This window comes from Myotis yumanensis, unplaced genomic scaffold (assembly GCF_028538775.1).
Source record: "Myotis yumanensis isolate MYYU_CA2020_CCGP unplaced genomic scaffold, mMyoYum1.0.hap1 SCAF_17, whole genome shotgun sequence".
In the NCBI taxonomy this organism is placed as follows: Eukaryota; Metazoa; Chordata; class Mammalia; order Chiroptera; family Vespertilionidae; genus Myotis; species Myotis yumanensis.
The window spans coordinates 43,045,026-43,063,918 of NW_027223768.1; the positions used below are offsets into that span (position 1 = coordinate 43,045,026).

Sequence of the window (18,893 nt, forward strand, 5' to 3'; positions counted from 1 at the left end):
ATTGGTAGGACTCTGGCCTGCGGGCCGCTGGGGAGGCCCGGCTTCAGTTCCCGGCCCCTGCAACCCACTGTTCCATTTTGGGTCTGCAAGCGAGACATCCAGCTTCCCAGCTCAGACTTCCCCGTAAGACACCGGCCCTGCACCTGCACCTGCACCACCCACACACCTCTCCTTTTGCTACAACATGGGACCCACTGGACTTGGGAGCTGAACCGCAGCCCCACATCTTGACTGCTCAGCCCCTCCTGCGCCCAACACCTCCCTTGTCCCGTTTCACCAGCACACGGCTTGAGTCACGCCCTTCACTACAGAGAACACTCCTGCTCCTCAAGTGACTGGCACCCGCACACCCGCCTTTCCCTTTCACCGCCTTTCCTGGCGCTCTGGCTTGATCCAGCATCGCACCACCCCCACCCCCCCCCATTACATCGTGTTGGCACAACCAGGAGCAGGAATGCGGCCACTCTTAGGAGATGGAGACAGCATCTTCCTGGAGGGTCACAAGGTCAGCATGGCGCAGGAGCCGGTGCAAAATAATTCACTGTCTCATCTCAATGCACAGCCCACATGCCCTTCATCACGATCAGGGCAACCGTTTTCAAACACTGGCAGGCAGCGCCACCCCTAAAACCGACTCTCTGGGCCCAGCGCAACCACCACCACCACAGCACGGGATCCGCCAGGGCCGCCACCAGCGTCCCCTCCCCACCCCCCGGAGCACTGCGAGCCCCCCCTCCCCGCCCCCGCCTGTCACCCCCACAGCACACCCTCCTCCTCTCACATCCCCAAATGCGCAGCCCAGCGCTCCGCCGTGTTCATGGAGTCGGTCGGCCCTGCCTTCACCCCCTCGTGGAAGGCCACCCAGGGCACCAACTCCTTCGTTCCTCACCCTCACCCGCCCGCACCGGGGCCAGCCCGGGAGGGAACTGCCTGCGGTGACCGCAGCGCCGCGGGCGACGCGGGGATCCTGTCCTGCGACAGGATCTGTGCAAATGGCTGGAGAGTGCGCGCTGGCCGCGGGGGAGCAGCGCGGACAGAGGTCGGCTCTGCGCCGACAGCGAGGAGGGTTCTGGCGGGACAGAGACCGCGCGGGGCGCCGGGGGCGCCGGCAGGAAAGACGGTGATGGGGACGAGACCTCGCTCGGCGAACCGGGCGTGGGCGCGGAGTGGGACAGCGGTCGGAGTCAGGTCGCTGTGGGAGGCGTGGGGGGCGGGGGGACGGGGACCGGGAGGTGCTTTCCTAACGTTCCCGCCGCGTTGGGGGAGGATGGAGAGCGCTCGGAATGCGAGGTGCACACGATGTGGCTAGGACTCCACTGCCCCCTGTGCCTCCACCTCCTCCCCCAGCGCGGCGCTGGAGCGCGGCGGCCCCCCCATCTCCTGGCGTCGGAGTCGGCAGCGTGGGCCAGCTCTCCGGACGCCGCGCTCACACCTCCCTGCCGGGCGCACACGGCCCCCCTGGGCCCATTGCCACCCACGATGGAAACAGCGGGTCCGAACGGCTAGCCGCGGGAAAGGCCCGGCGGCCCTGCTGTCGGGAGCCTCCGGGTGAGGCGCCGCGGGCTCTGGCAGGCGGTCCGACAACGCCTTGCCCTCCCGGGACTCCCTTCCGAAGGGGCGGCCTGTCCCTGCGAGGAGGGTCCCGCCGACGCCCGAGCAGCTGCAGAGCGGGAGCGCGCGGGCCCCTCGGGTTTAGGAGAGAGGCAGCTCCCGAGGCGGAGGAGGGGAAACACCGGGCTCCGGGGGGAAGGAAGCCAGCGTTGGCTAAAAGCGGGTGCGCGGACGTGAAGAGAAGAAAAAGCTGCCCTGACCGGGAATCGAACCCGGGCTGCGGAGGTGAGAGCACCGAATCCCGACCAGCAGGGAGGGCGGGGGAGCCGCGCCTGCGCCTCCAGGGCGCCCTCCGCTCCAGCCCCTGGTCTCCAAGCTCAGCCTCCTGTCGTCCCTCACCACCAGGTGCCCCGCTCTCTTCCTGCCTCAAAACACTACGAGCCTTCGTGTCCCGCACTCGCACGCAGTCGCGCCCCAGCGTCTAGAGCTCAGGATCCCCAGGCCTTTCCAGGCCCAGCTCCTAGGATCCAGCCCTCAGCGAACAGTGGGCACCAGGTCCCCGAAGCCTCGCAAAAGGTCCAGGCCGTACGGCCCCCCCAGAACTCGCACCGAGGACAAGGGCGGAGCCAGCGACCAAAATAAAATGCATGTGCTACCTCCCCGTCGGGGAATCGAACCCCGGTCTCCCGCGTGACAGGCGGGGATACTCACCACTATACTAACGAGGACGGCTGTAGGGGCCCTGGACACGGCCCTATCTGCGGCCGCCAGCCGGCGCCTGCACTGCCCTCCACGCCCTGCCCAGTGCAAGGGTCCGCCTGCGCCCCCCCTGATGTCAAACCAATGGCGTCCTCCAGCAAAGCAGCCGGCAACGCGACCTGGAGATGACTCGGAGCCTGTCCCCGACCCAACCACGACACGGGTGGCGCTGAAAACCAAGAGCGCGGCGCCCGTGGCCTCCAAGGCGGGGGCTGCGCCGGGAAGAGGCCCGAAAAGGCCAGCGGGACCGCAAGGAGAAGCACGTGGGCCGGCGTCGCGCCCGGGCCCAGGATGGACGGCCGCCGAGTTAGGCCAGTCAGCTGTCCCTGCTCCCATCGGCCGCGCGGCCCGTCCATAGGGCACCCTGACCGCCGCCTGACTCCAGCGACGCCGGGGAAGGCACAGGGGTTCGCGATGGGTCTCAGCCACGTGAGCGCTGATACAGCTAAACCTGTGGTCAGGATGGCTGAGCGGTCTAAGGCCTGCGTTCAGGTCGCAGTCTCTCCTGGAGGCCTGGGTTCAAATTCCACTCCTGGCAGCCATCCTATTTTTTGGCTTGCCAAATAAAACCCCTGGCGCCCACGATCGGCACCCATCGCAGCCCTTTCCGACCATGGAGCTGTTTCCGGCTGCACCCTTGCGGCCCCTGCAGACTTGGCCTGCGCACCCCCGGCAGAGGCGCGGCAGGTGGAGTTCAGCTGCCAAAGGCTCGCGCTTCTGATTCCCAACGCGCCCCACAGAGCGCGTGCCCACCTCCCCCCATTCCATGATACTGCTCTTACCTTCTGTCTAGTGCAGGGGTGGGCAACCTCTGGCACGCGTGCCAAACATGGCACGCCAGTAACTTTTGCTGGCACGGGAAACCCTCTCTTATAATCTTCCATTTTCAATTTTTATTTATTTATTTATTTATTTATTTTAGTTTAACAGACATTTATTCCTTTAGTTGAACAACCTCTACACACAAAACAGATGGTTTGAGATTTGAGTGGAAAGGAATTTAGGTCTTAAGAGGTTTTATGAGTTTGCTACATGTTTTCTGGAAATCACTTAACCAAGCCTTTTAAGACCCATGAAGAAAATAAGAAAAATTGGTTAAAAAAGGAAACCAGCAATTAGGATTTTAGAACCAAACTACCTATTAAGTCAGCAAACCCAGAATTGGAAATTGGAGCCAATTCCTCTTCTATATTTCCTACACGCTCAGATTCACCCTGGGAAACAGAAGCCTAGTCTATTTTAAGACAAGAGGCAAACATAATGTGGTGGTATGCTTTACCACTAAGGTGAGCACAATTGGAGGCCTGGAAAGTTTGTGGAATGGTAAGGATTTTGAGCGTAGTTTGAGCAGAGATGAGAAAAATAACTGTAGACAATGCCCCAGGTTAGACTGGAAACCTTAAACTTGTACTGACACCAATACATGACTGTGCTCAGTAACATGATAGGAATAATGGATATAGTGGGTTGGCCCAAGATGACTTATAAGACTAAACGAACTAAGCACAAGTACCCTTAAGTAAAGTCAACCGCATTTTCCCCCTTAACGTGGCTAACGGGTTCATAATAGTTATAACACAACACACCTTAAAGTTAATTCCCCTTCTCATTTGTTCAATTTCCATCAGTTTCAATACACACCAATGTCATTACTATTACTACTTTGCAGGAAATTCCGTCATGGGATTGAATCAGGGCTTCTAATGTTTACGTGAAAGTGAATGGTACTACAGAGACCAAACCAGTTTTGTTTAGGTAAACTAGAGTGTTTAATTTTAAGAGAACCCTCTTTCAACAGAATCATTCAATTCTCCTAAAAAATGGTGGCATCCTTTTAAACTTTTCTTCTTTCAGAAGCAGCAGTTATATTGGGTTAATCTAAAAAATGTGAACCCCCTACTTAACTTTCATTTTTCTGCACAGGACCATGAGAATGGATTAGGTTATCTTTCACATTTCCAAGCAAAATTCAAACTCCAAAAAACAGCCCCTTGAGAGTAAACAAGCAGAGAGCACTGCATTACCCGAATAAAGCTGTAGGTTTCATCACATGCACCAACAAATCTACTGGCTAGTTTTGCACTCCTTCACAGAATGTCACACCTATACCAAGCACTGACACAGGAAACTCCCTAGTAAGATAAAGCAGCGACTTTCAATCAGTGTACTGCGGCACACTGGTGGGACACAATTTTTAAAACATGCAATACCTGACTAGTCAGGGGCACTCACCTCTAGCCCGCTTAGATTGTCAAGTTAAAAAAGAATGGATCAAAATACCTATTGTTGGTCAGATTGGCAAAACATTACTCTTTGGTGTGCTGCAGAATTTTAATAATTAATTTATGTGTGCCATGAGATGAAAACGGTTGAAAATCACTGACATAAAGCCAAGACAAAAGCGTCTATCTTTTTTTTTTTTTTTTAAATATATTTTATTGATTTTTTACAGAGAGGAAGGGAGAGAGATAGATAGTTAGAAACATCGATGGGAGAGAAACATCGACCAGCTGCCTCCTGCACATCTCCCACGGGGGGATGTGCCCGCAACCCAGGTACATGCCCTTGACCGGAATCGAACCCGGGACCTTTCAGTCCGCAGGCCAACGCTCTATCCACTGAGCCAAACCGGTCCTGGCAAAAGCGTCTATCTTTTAAAAAATATATATTTTATTGATTCTCTACAGAGAGGAAGGGAGAGAGATAGAGAGCTAGAAACATCGATGAGAGAGAAACATTGACCAGCTGCCTCCTGCACGCCCCCCACTGGAGATGTGCCCGCAACCCAGGCACATGCCCTTGACCTGAACCAAACCCGGGACCCCTCAGTCCGCAGGCCAACGCTCTATCCACCATGCCAAACCGGTTTCGACAAGAAAGCGGCTATCTTATGAGTAATGAGACACACCATCACTTATAGTCTTCAAACATTATTGCACTTTAACTTTTATAATGTGACAATGCATTCATAAGACAATCTGCAGACTAGTTTTAACAAATCAAAGAACACTTTTAAGCAGACATGACTGTCCTAAATTGTTTATTAGGTAAGGATTTTACAAACGTTACTTATATTAGCGGTAACGGTGCAGCTGGAGAGTGTTGCCGCCTTCTCCACGCTACACGGCGAGAACCACCAATAATGTGGTGGAACTTGTGGCCCTTCCCGAGACCACGGCTCTTGCGGCCCGCAGATGTCAGCCCTGGCATCTCCCTGTGCTTGTGGGCTGGTTTGGTGATCCACTGGGAGTCAGGATTTCTTCTGATAGCTTTATGGAATGGATCAATGAGAATAATCTCAAGGAATTTGTACGTGGAATCTTCACCAACCCAGTAAGAATTCAGGACTCGGAGCCCCACAGTGGCGTCCAGCTCGCTCCTCGGCAACACACTGAAGACTTCGAGCAAACTTCAGCTGGTTAACGCTGATGGACAGGCCGGCCGTAGGTCGCACCCTTAGGAACAGGGCGCTTGCGGCCACCGCGGCGCACACGAATCCGATATGACGTAACCTTGCTTGGCCTTGTAGCCCGGCCTGCGCGCTTTGTCCGGCCGGGTGGGGCGCGGCGCCCTGTGGAGCGCGAGAGCTGGCGGTACTGCCAGCAGCGCCCCGGGAGAAGGAAGCGCATTGCGTCCGACTGCTTCTTCCTCCATAGCTCCCATCTTGGTTTACCTGATGGCTGCGGCCAGATGGAAAGGAAGCTACAATTTTTTTCTTAATATCGACTTTTTTATTTTTCAAATAAATTCAGTGTAGGTGCATCTTAGATAAAGAAATAATTTTACATAACAAGTTATCTTAAAGACCATAGACATGGATTGACAAGAGAGGGGAAGAGCAATTTCTATGCCTCTGCCTTCATACGCTTGTGAATCTTTGTTCTCAGTGATGAATTTTGTTAAGTCTGGTAATAGGAGTAGCCTGACGGATGAAAGTAGTAGCTCGTGCATATCTCTGAAGGTCACGAAATATAAACCTGATGTAAAATCTCTGTCATCAGTGATGCAGCAGCAAAAGTCCCCCTGATAATATCAAACGGAGTCAAAGTTTTCTGTCGGACTATCAGTGTACATGTATACATTAAAAAATGAATGTATTTTTCATCATCATATACTGTGTTTTTGTCGCTCGAATGAATTTTATTATTTCTTCAAGGTTCTTCACATACGTACACCTTAAGAGATATCAAGTAGGCGTAACATGTTCTCAAAAAATTAGGGTTGGCACGCAGAAGAATTTTGAGTCAGAGATTTTGCTGGTTTTGGCACGCACTCACAAAAAGGTTGCCCACCCCTGGTCTAGTGCGTTTGAAGGTACCACTTCAGCATTTCTACCTCCTTCTTTCTTCTTAGAGATGCTCAGAATTTGTCAGCCATGGGTTTTGAGCGGGATTAATCCCACCGCTGACTTCAGGAGAGGCCTGAATTGGTAAACGAAGCAGCACGGCCCCCTTTATCTCTTCAATAATGCTTTCTGGGAGGAAGAAGCCCTGTTCCTGCAGGAGATGCATCAGAGCCTGTGGGCCAAGCCGCTGGTGGTGGTGTTTTGAGAACAGGAGTGAACAGCCTGCTTAGGAATGGAGTCCACACTGAGGAAGGACCAAGAGAAGCAAAATAATTTGGGGACCTGTATCAAACCCAGACTTACCTGGAATGTGAGGTAGTTTCCCTCATTATTAAAGCTGATTTATGGATTTTCTGTTAGAGCGGCTCAGCCTGATATACTCTCTACCCACTGAGCGCTCAGGCCACTGGTGTTTCTGATGCCTCTCGAGTTCTACAGGGGCTCAGGCGGGTCACCTACCATCCTGGGGTTCTCACCCCCCACCCCCAACTCCCTCTCCTTTGCTTATTCAGCCCACACCCACATTCTCCAGGCTCCTGCCAGACCCCAGCTGTGGGAGCAGCCAGTCAGCAGGGGCCACTGCAGTGCGCTGGGCATTTGCACCAGCCAACAGCAGGTTAGTGGTCACTGCTGTCTTAGTGATTCTCTCATCCTCTTCTTCATTTTCTAATGCCTTTCTCACCTGTTTCATCCCCAAACTGTCTCCATTCCCTGCCTCCCCAGATAATTTCACTCCACACCATTGAGAAGATAAGGTCATTTAACCTCGGCTGACATTTTCAACAAGGTGTTTGGGGTCCTAAACGCCATCCACAGGGGTTTCTTGCACCCCTGCAGGCCCACTCTCTCACTCGGGCCTCCGGGGTGGGTGGGTCTGCACTCTCTCCGGCTTCCTCAGATGAGAGGGTGCAGTGCCTGTAAGACCAGGTATAGCCCGACGTTAACGGCTGTCGGATTTACTTAGCTCAGTCTCTTTGTCTTTACACATTTTAAAACACCTTTAACACTTCCTTCATTGCAGTGTTAGAAACTAAACGTGAAAGTGCGGAAAAGGGACACCTCCACACGACCTCTCCCTCCGCCTGTGCGTTTCCGGTCCTGAGAGACCCCTCACCGCACACAGCGGCCACTCCTTCACGTGTGCGGGGCTTCCCCGCGCCCAGCACTTCTCTGTGACCCGCTGGTGTCCTACAGTCAACTGTGGGGGGTGTTTGTGCGGTTAGTGACGAGACTCCCAGGAAAGAAAGACATAGGAAGGAGCAAACTGAGTTTTTCCTCGACAAGTGCCTCCTGAATCAAGTGCTGGCAAATGTAAGGTGTATTTTTATTTTTTCAAATATGAGCTGGAGTCCCTGTGTTGGCCAAGTTCCCAGGTCTCCTGCTGCCTGTCGTTGGCACCATTTCCCGGCCGGGGCGCCAGGGAACTACGCTCCCTGCCCGGCTGCTCCGGGGGCACCGCTGGCCAGCACCGCGGGGCCCAGAGCCCAGCGGGCAGAGAGAGGATTGCGGTTTCCGGGCAGTGGGGATGTGGGTTGCTGGGGGTGGCACCTGGCAGGGACGCGCCCTCGAGGACTGTTAAGGGCTTTGCAAACAGTTTCATTGTTGGAGGTTTCCGTAGTGCAGTGGTTATCACGTTCGCCTCACACGCGAAAGGTCCCCGGTTCGAAACCGGGCGGGAACAGCCACGGTCCCCTTTTGCCAGCCTCCTCCCCATGCCCATCAGTCCCTGTTGGTCAGGCACTTCCGAAGTCTGGTCTGCCCTGAGCACCCTCCTCCTGGCTCCGCCCCGCCCCAGCCCCGGGTGGTGGACCCCATGTGGCCACACACGGTGGGAGGGAGGGGGGAAGGGGCGCTGGAGGGGGACTACTAGTAGGTGCCGGGCACCTGCTCCCGGGTGGCCACCTCCTGCCCTGTGTTCACCCCCTCCCCCGTGTGCACCTCCTCCCTGAGCTGTTCCTTTAAAAGGCAACTGAGGATCAGCCCCCAGGGCAGCTCTGGGCCAGGGGAAGGAGCCAGCAGCTGTCTTAACTGAGCACAAATTCAAAACAGATCTGCATCCCAGCACTATTTACAGCTAGAGGACCTGAGCTCGAAATTCGTGCATGGGGTGGGGGGGGGGGGGGTGTCCCTCAGCCCGGCCTGAGCCCTCTGGCAATCCCAACCCCTCTGATAGGGTCCCTAGGCCTGGCGGGTGATCAGGGCCTATCAGGGCTTTCCTTCTCCCCTCCCACCCCCGCAGCTGGCCTGCACCGTTGCTGCCACTGCTTGCCATCTATGCACGCTTCCCCCCTCCGCCCCTTCCCCCTTCACTGGTTGCCTCCCTCTGTGGGGGACAGGCTTGGGGTGCAATCACTTGGCTGGCCTGGGCCTCCCTCTGCGGGGCAATCGTGGGGCGATGGCAGGCCCCCAATCGCATTGCACCCGCCTTGGCTGGCCTGGCTGGCACCAGTGGGTGTCATAGTGTGGTCATCCGGACAGTTGTTCTGCTGTTCGGCCATTTGGTCGATTTGCATATTACACTTTTATTATTATAGATAGCCAAGACATAGAAACAACCTAAGTGTCCACTGATGAATGAATGGATAACAAAAATGCGCGCGCGCGCACACACACACACACACACAAAATGGAATACCATTCAGCCATCACACTATATAATAAAAGAGATAGAGGAAGACATAAAGAGATGGAAGAACATACCATGTTCTTGGATTGGTAGAATCAACATCATTAAAATGTCCATACTACCCAAAGCAATCTATAAATTCAACGCACTTCCCATTAAAATACCAATGGCCTACTTCAAAGATCTAGAACGAACTCTCCAAAAATTCATCTGGAATAAAAAAAGACCCCGAATAGCTGCAGCGATCCTGAGAAAGAACAAAGTAGGTGGGATCTCAATACCAGATATCAAGCTGTATTACAAAGCCACTGTTCTCAAAACTGCCTGGTACTGGCACAAGAACAGACATATAGATCAGTGGAATAGAATAGAGAGTCCAGAAATTAGCCCGAACCAATATGCTCAATTAATATTTGACAAAGGAGGCAAGAACATACAATGGAGCCAAGATAGTCTCTTCAATAAATGGTGTTTGGAAAATTGGACAGATATATGCAAGAAAGTGAAACTAGACCACCAACTTACATCATACACAAGAATAAACTCAAAATGGATAAAGGACTTAAATGTACGACAGGAAACCATAAAAATTCTAGAAGAATCCAAAGGCAACAAAATCTCAGACATATGCCAAAGCAATTTCTTCACTGATACAGCTCCTAGGGCAGTTGAAACTAAAGAGAAAATGAACAAATGGGACTACATCAAAATAAAAAGCTTCTGCACAGCAAAAGAAACCATTAACAAAACAACAAGAAAACCCACTGCGTGGGAAAACATATTTGCCAACGTCATATCTGATAAGGCCTAATCTCCAAAATTTATAGGGAACTCATACAACTTAACTAAAAGAAGATAAACAATCCAATCAAAAAATGGGCAAAGGACCTAAATAGACACCTTTCAAAAAAGGACATACAGATGGCCAAGAGACATATGAAAACATGCTCAAAGTCACTAATCATCCGAGAGATGCAAATCAAAACAACAATGAGGTACCATCTCACACCTGTCAGACTGGCTATCATCAACAAATCCACAAACGACAAGTGCTGGAGAGGATGTGGAGAAAAAGGAACACTTGTGCACTGCTGGTGGGAATGCAGACTGGTGCAGCCACTATGGAAGACAGTATGGAGTTTCCTCAAAAAGCTGGAAATGGAACTCCCATTTGACCCTGTGATCCCACTTCTAGGAATATATCCCAAGAAACCAGAAACACCAATCAGAAAGGATATATGCACCCATATGTTCATAGCAGCACAATTCACCATAGCTAAGATCTGGAAACAGCCTGAGTGCCCGTCAGCAGATGAATGGATTAGAAAACTTTGGTACATCTACACGATGGAATACTATGCTGCTGTAAAAAAGAAGGAACTCTTACCATTTGCAACAGCATGGATGGAACTGGAGAGCATTATGCTAAGTGAAATAAGCCAGTCAATGAAGGAAAAATACCACATGATCTCACTCATTCATGGATAATAAAGACCATTACAAACTTTTGAACAATAATAGATACAGAGGCAGAGCTGCCTCAAACTGATTGTCAAACTGCAGTGGGAAGGCCAGAGAGGGTTCGGGGCAGAAGGGAGGGGAGTAAGAGATCAACCGAAGGACTTGTATGCATGCATGTAAACATAACTAATGGACATAAGACACTGGGGGGTAAGGGAGGGCAGGGGATTGTCAAGGGCGGGGGGGGGGTGGGGAAGGACACATATGTAATACCGTTTGTAATACTTATTATAATATTTTTTTTAAAAAAGAATAAAAAAAAAGAAAGAAAAAAAAATAAAAGGCTAATATGCAAATTGTCCCTTTGGGAGTTCAACCAGAAGACTGGGAGTTCCATTGCTCGCTATGACATGCACTGACCACAAGGGGGCAGCACGGAACATGGTGGGTGACCAGCAGCAGCAGTGGAGCATTGAAGGAGCGAGGGAAGGAGGGAAGGAGGAGGCAGGGAGGCCAGGAGGCGGAGAACCTGATCAGCCTTGATTGCCGGCCAGGCCTAGGGACCCTACCTGTGCACAAATTTCGTGCACTGGGCCTCTAGTAAAGAATAAAATCTTGCCGAAACCGGTTTGGCTCGGTGGATAGAGCGTCGGCCTGCGGACTGAAAGGTCCCAGGTTCGATTCTGGTCAAGGGCATGTACCTGGGTTGCGGGCACATCCCTAGTGGGGAGTGTGCAAGAGGCAGCTGATCGATGTTTCTCTCTCATCGATGTTTCTAACTCTCTATCTCTCTCCCTCCCTCTCTGTAAAAAATCAATAAAATATATTTTTTAAAAAAGAATAAAATCTTGCCATTTGTGACAGCATGGATGGACCTTGAAGGCACTTATGCTTAGTGAAAAAAAGTCAGAGAAAGACAAATACCATATGATCTCACTGTATAAGGAGTTAGATTTTATAGGACCAGAAAAATGAACTTAGGAACCTAGACTTTTTAGTGTTCATTACTTTTTGTGTTATTGAAAACTGTAAAGGAAATTAGAGATACATGCTGAGGTGGTAGCCCTCAAACGTTCTCTATAGAAGGCGAGACCACCGTGTGACAAAATGGTCCGTACTTTTAGGGGAAGTTCAGCACTAAGCAACCGCCCCACCCCCGCGCCGCCCCTGGGGAGTTCACTGCTGAGACCATGAGATGTAGGGTGGTCCACACACAGGACTTTCTCCTCATCCCGCTGGAGGCCACGTTCAGGGTGGGCTAGTCTCTTCCAGGAACTGAAGAGGATGTGCCAGCTCCCCCTCCCCCATGTCACCTGACATCAGTGGTCAGTGAGACCGGGGAGTCCTGTGGGCAGGGGACATGCCTCCCCCTCCTACCCATCAGCCTGGCCTGGCTCAGGAGACCCACTCTGCATCACTACCCAGCACTATTTCTCACCAGGGTTTCTCCCAGGCAACGCCTTGTGGGGTATTTCCCTAGGTACACAGAGACATGGCTGTGTATGACCTCTTTCTGGCCAGAGGTCATGGCAATCCTCCACCAAGAAGCTGAAGTTTCTTCCTGATTCTCAGCTGAAAAAAGCAAATCTTGGCTCTTAGAGCCTCTCACGCCTCTTCCCCTACTTCCTCTAAAACTGCTGCTGACTCTTTGCTGTTCCGTGGCTCATCATCTGCCCCACACCCCGTGACTCTAATACCTGAGCAATTGAAGGGTGTGGCCGAAGCAGACAGGGGCAAAAATTTCTTCCTTTGTGGTGCAGGGTGTGGGGGCTAGTTCTGAAACTGCTCTCCCATGGGGGAGACTTGGGCTAAGAAAGAAAATGAGCCCTGCTCCAGTGGCTGAGCAGCAGCCCAGGATCCAGGAGGTCACTGGTTTGATTCCCGATCCTGAAACTGTTGTAATTTCCTAGGGACAGAAGGGTCTTTATTCTAATGAGGTGACTCTGGTGGCTCCGGCATGGGACTGGTCACCTGAGAGGCCATGATGAGAAGCTTGGAATTTTCAGTCCCACCACAATCCTCCAGAGAGGAGGGAAGCTGGGAATGGAGTTAATAATCCATTAGGCCTATGTGATGAAGGCTCCATAAAAGTCCCGAGACCTTCCAGGTGAGTGAGCACGTGGAGGTGTGGGCAGAGTGAAGCCCGAGCCCTTCCCATGGCCCTTGCCTCAGTCCCCTTCCGCCTGGATGCTCACCTGTACCCTCTATCACATTGTTTTTTAAAAATACGTATTTCAGAGGAAACCAAGATGGCGGCATAGGTCAACACCAGAAATTGCTGCCTCCCACAACAAATTCAAAAATACAACTAAAAGACAAAACAGACATCACCCAGAACCACAGGAAGGCTGGCTGAGTGGAAATTCTAAAACTAGAAGGAAAGAGAAAAGCACACTGAGACTCAGAGGAGCTGCGGAAGTGCAGAGGAACTGAGGCGCACGCGGCAAGGGCTGGCAACTGAGGACGTAGCTGTCTTTTTTAATCGGGAGGGAGTCACAAGCCCCCGACTTCTCTGAACTCCAGTTCCGGGTGAGTCTCTGGGGACCCAGACTCATACAGGGAGAAACTGGACTGTCTGGCAGTGGGCAGAACTCGGAACTTGAGGGCGGCTTTCTCTCAAAGGTGCTTGCAGTGTTACTGGGACACTGAGACTCGGGGCCCCTTAGGGCAGGGCTGAGGATCAGCCATAGCTGCTTGCTCAGCCCTGTTGATCCCCTGAGACCCCGCTCCACCCAGGCTGTGGCAGAGGCTTTTGCATATGAATGCCCGGGCCCTTTGCAATCTGAAAATTACCTAACAAACTGCAGCTGGGCCAGACAGACCCAGAACTTCCAAGAGAAGGCCCAAGGCCCCACAGCAGCTTGCATTGCTTCACAGCTGGGCCTCATTTGGGCACCTCCAATTCCCAAACAAGGAAGGGGAATCTGCAGATCTCCTCGTAGCTCCTGCTGGGTAGCCTCAGGCAGAGGCTAAATTAGCACCTCCTTAGATCCAAGAGCCAGTGTACCCAGTGGTCAGAGTGGGACCATCCAATTATAACTCCTCAGATCCATAAGGGACACATTCAGGGGGCAGACTCAGTGAGCACCAAAGCCCCACTGAAGCAAGTCTTGTCCCAGAGGGGTGTCTTCAGCACAGAAGTTCTCCCACTGCAGACACAGCTGATTCTCACAGCCAATTGGCCTGGAGGTCAATTCCTCCCAGTAATACCAACAACAATCAAGGCTTAACTACAAGAAGACTGTGCACAAAGCCCACAAAGGGGTGCACCAAGAGTGTCCTCCTCAGGTAATTGGGGAGGCTGAGCCACTGGGCCCTATAGGACACCTAGCACACAAAGCCACTCTACCAACACAGGGAAGCATAAAAAATACGGAGACAAAGAAACAGGTCACAAATGACAGAAATGGAGGAAAGCAAACGACTGAATATAGAGTTCAAAACCACACTTTTAAGGTTTTTCAAGAACTTTCTAGAAACCACCGATAAATTTAGTAAGACCCTCAAAAAGTCTGGAGAGACCGCCGATAAATGTAGTGAGACCCTCAAGAAATCTAGTGAGAAACTCGAGGTTATGAAAAAGGACAAACTAGGATCGCAAGAATCAAGCCAAAGATTTGAAATACAAAGAAGCAAAAAACACCCAACCAGAAAAGCAAAATGAAAAAAGAATCCAAAAATACGAAGATAGTGTAAGGAGCCTCTGGGACAACTTCAAGCGTACCAACATCTGAATTATCGGGGTGCCAGAAGAAGAGAGAGAGCAAGATATTGAAAACCTATTTGAAGAAATAATGACAGAAAACTTCCCCTACCTGGTGAAAGAAATAGACTTACAAGTCCAGGAAGCGCAGAGAACCCCAAACAAAAGGAATCCAAAGAGGACCACACCAAGACACATCATAATTAAAATGCCAAGAGCAAAAGACAAAGAGAGAATCTTAAAAGCAGCAAGAGAAAGACAGTCAGTTACCTACAAGGGAGTACCTATACGACTGTCAGCTGATTTCTCAACAGAAACTATGCAGGCCAGAAGGGAGTGGCAAGAAATATTCAAAGTGATGAATACCAAGAACCTACAACCAAGATTACTTTACCCAGCAAAGCTATCATTCAGAATAAAGGTCAGATAAAGAGCTTCACAGATAAGGAAAAGCTAAAGGAGTTCATCACCACCAAACCAGTATTATATGAAATGCTGAAAGGTATCCTTTAAGTAGAGGAAGAAGAAGAAAAAAGTAAAGATACAAATTATGAACAACAAATACACATCTATCAACAAGTGAATCTAAAGAACAAGTGAATAAATAATCTGATGAACAGAATAAACTGGTGATTATAATAGAATCAGGGGCATAGAAAGGGAGTGGACTGACTATTCTTGGGGGGGAAAGGGGTGTGGGGGATGCGGGAAGAGACTGGACAAAAATCGTGCACCTATGGATGAGGACAGTGGGGAGGGGATGAGGGTGGAGGGTGGGGGGGAACCGGGTAGAGGGGAGCTATGGGGGGAAAAAAGAGGAACAACTGTAATAATCTGAACAATAAAGATGTAACTTAAAAAAATACATATTTCAGCCCTATCCAGTTTGGCTCAGTGTCGGCCTGTGGACTGAAGAGTACCAGGTTCAATTCTGGTCAAGGTCATGTACCTTGGTTGTGGGCACATCCCCAGTAGGGAGTATGCAGGAGGCAGCTGATCGATGTTTCTAACTCTCAATATATATATTTATTGATCTTTTAAAGAGAGGAAGGGAGAGGGATAGAGAGCTAGAAACATCGACTAGAGAGAAACATCAATCAGCTGCCTCCTGCACACTCCCCACTGGGGATGTGCCCGCAACCAAGGCACATGCCCTTGACCGGAATTGAACCTGGGACCCTTCAGTGTGCAGGTCGACGCTCCATCCACTGAGCAAACCAGTCAGGGCAATAAAGTATATTTTTTAAAAAAATACATACTTCAGAGAGGAAGGGAGAGGGAGAAACATCAATGAGAGAGAATCATTGATCCGCTGCCCCTGCATGCTCCACACTAGGGATCGAGTTCACTATCCGGGCATGTGCCCTGACCAGAATCAAACCCAGGACCTGTGCATCCACTGGCCAACGCTCTATCCATTGAGCCAAACCGGGTAGGGATATCATGCCCTTTTACAATGAGCTGGTAAACAATAAGTGGAGTGCTTGCCTAAACCTTGTGAGCTGCCCAAGCAAATGAGGTGGACCTGAGGAGGGTCATGGGAACCTCTGACGTACAGTGGATGGGTCAGAAGCACAGGTGACAACCTGGACTTGAATGACCTCTGAAGTGGGGGCGGACTTATTGGCTGAGCCCTTAACCTGTGGGCCTGAGCTCTCTCCAGGTGAATGGTGTCAGAACTGAGTTAAATGGTGGAATACCAGCTGGTGTCACGGGATGGCCTGGTGTCAGGAGCACTGTGTCAATGTGAATGAGAAACCCAGGAGGACTAGGTTCCCCACACAGCACAACACTGAAATTCTCGGGTACTCTTAACCCCTTCCTGTTACTCTACCCTCACACCTAAGTTTTATTCCTAAAACTGTGGATGACAATCAGGGCCTATTCTCCGTCTCACATACTCTCCTTAACCTCTCCTCATTGATAGCTGTACTATGTGTACAAGGTTGCCAAGAAATCTGGAAATATAAATGAATACATATGAATGGTTTGTTGATATATTTCAGTACATTATAAATAACTAGAGTCCTGGTGCACAAAATTCATTCACTCAGGAGGGTCCCTCAGCCCAGCCTGTGCCCTATTGCAATCTGGGAGCCCTTGAGGGATTCCAACTGAGAGGAAGGGAGAGGGATAGAGAGCTAGAAGGGAGTGGGCCTAAGCTGGCAGTCGGACATCCTTAGCATTGCCATGGAGACAGGAGAGGCTCCCGCCACTGCCACTGGACTCACCAGCTGTGAGCCTGGCTCAGGGCTTCTGGCTGAAAGGCACTCTTTCTGTGGGAGTGCACTGACCACCAGGGGGCAGCTCCTGCATTGAGCGTCTGCCCCTTGGTGGTCAGTGCACATCATAGCGACCAGTCATTCTGCTGTTCAGTCGATTTGCATATTAGCCTTTTATTATATAGGACTAGAGGCCCAGTGCACAAAAATTTGGGCACTTGTCGGGGGGTCCCTCAGCCGGGCCTGTGCCCTCTTGCAGTCTGGGACCCCTCAGGGGATGAACACCTACTGGCTTAGGCCCACTCCCCGGGGGATTGGGCCTAAGATGGCAATCAGACATCCCTCTGGCAGCCCGGCAGCCCTTGGGGGATGTCCACTTGCCAGCGGGGAGCAGGCCTAAATTGCAGTCGGACATCCTTAGCGCTGCTGAGGAGGCAGGAGAGGCTCCCACCACCACCGCTGTACTGGCAGCCATCAGCCTGGCGTGTGGCTGAGCAGAGCTCCCCGCTGTGAGAGCAACTGACCACCAGAGGGCAGCTCCTGCATTGAGCGTCTGCCCCCTGGTTATCAGTGTGTGTCATAGTGACCAGTCATTCCCAGTCCTTCTGCTGTTAGGGTCAGTTTCCATATTACCCTTTTACTATATATGATAGAGGCCTGGTACACAGGTGGAGGCTGGCTGGTTTGCCCTGAAGGGTGTACCGGATCAGGGTGGGGGTCCTCACTGGGGTGCCTGGCCAGCCTGGATGAGGGGCTGAGGGCTGTTTGCAGCTGGTCACACCCCCTTCAGGGTGGGGGCCCCCACTGGGGTGCCTGGCCAGTCTGGGTGAGGGGCTGAGGGTCGTTTTCAGGCTGGCGGGCGACTGAAGCTCCCAACCTCTCCTTTTTTTTCTTTTTTCCTTTTTATTCTGGGATTTATTTACCTTCTATGGCTGTCACTGGAGCTGAGAGCCAGCTTTAGCTCTCAGGCTTGGCTCCAGCTCTGAGACCTCGGCTGCTGAAAGCAGGTATCTGGGCTTTGTTTAGCTTCTATCATTGAAACACTGTTGCAACTCCAGCTCTGAGGTCCGGCTGGCTGAAAGCAGGTTTCTGGGGATTGTTTAGCTTCTATAATTGCAACATAGTTGCTTAGAGTGCAGCTCAGAGCTGGGTGGCGGCAGGCAGGGAAACTTGGCTTCCTCCATCACTGGAGCAAGCAAGCCTCCTGTTCGCTTCAGCTGCCTGGCTGCCGGCCGCCATCTTGGTTGGCAGTTAATTTGCATATCCTGCTGATTAGCCAATGGGAAGGGTGTCGGGGTTATGGTCAATTTGCATGTTTCTCTTTTATTAGATAGGACTAGAGGCCCGGTGCACAAAAATTTGTGCACTGGAGGGGGGTGTCCCTCAGCCTCACTTGTGCCCTCTCACAGTCTGGGACCCCTCGGGAGATAACGACCTGCTGGCTTAGGCCTGCTCCTGGGTGGCAGAGGGCAGGCCCAATTCCTAGGTGCAGCCCCTGGTCGGGCTCAGAGCAGGGCCGATTGGGGAGTTGGGGCGCCATCCCCTGTCATGCACAGAGCAGGGCAGATCGGGAGGTTGTGATGCCACCCCCAGTCACACTCACTGTAGGGCCGATTGCGGGGATGGGGCACCGCCCCGTCACACTCAAGGCAGGGTCGATGGGGAGGTTGCGGCGCCACCCCCTGTCATGCACAGAGCAGGGCCGATCAGGGGGTTGGGGAGCTCCCCCTTGTCACGCACAGAACAGGGCCAATCAGGGGGTTGGGGAGCTCCCCCCTGTCACGCACAGAGCAGGGCCGATCAGGGGGTTGGGGAGCTCCCCACTGTCACGCACAGAGCAGGGCCGATCAGGGGGTTGGGGAGCTCCCCCCTGTCACACACAGAGTAGGGCCGATAGGGGAGTTGGGGCACCGCCCCCTGTCACACACAGAGCAGGGCCGATGGGGAGGTTGCGGCTCCACCCCGTCACACACAGAGCAGGGCCCATGGGGGGGTTGGGGCGCCACAGCCTGTCACACACAGAGCAGGGCCGATCAGGGGGTTGGGGAGCTCCCCCCTATCAGGCACAGAGCAGGGCCGATCAGAGAGCAGGGCTGATTAGGGGGTTGGGGAGCTCCACCCTATCAGGCACAGAGCAGGGCCGATCAGGGGGTTGGGGCACCTTCCCCTGTCACGAACAGAGCAGGGCGGATAGGGAGGTTGTGGCCCCGCCCCCTGTCACACACA

At 52.1% G+C, this 18,893-nt stretch overlaps 2 non-coding genes and 1 pseudogene across 2 annotated transcripts; 1 reads left to right on the forward strand and 2 right to left on the reverse strand.

Moving 5' to 3' along the window:
- Positions 1-2,207: 2,207 nt before the first annotated feature.
- On the reverse strand, positions 2,208-2,279 carry TRNAD-GUC (transfer RNA aspartic acid (anticodon GUC)). The gene has a single exon. It is a non-coding gene; the product is annotated as a tRNA-Asp (tRNA).
- A 3,069-nt stretch (positions 2,280-5,348) lies between these two features.
- On the reverse strand, positions 5,349-7,346 carry LOC138995498 (large ribosomal subunit protein eL15-like; annotated as a pseudogene).
- A 917-nt stretch (positions 7,347-8,263) lies between these two features.
- On the forward strand, positions 8,264-8,336 carry TRNAV-CAC (transfer RNA valine (anticodon CAC)). Its single transcript has one exon. It is a non-coding gene; the product is annotated as a tRNA-Val (tRNA).
- Positions 8,337-18,893: the final 10,557 nt, after the last annotated feature.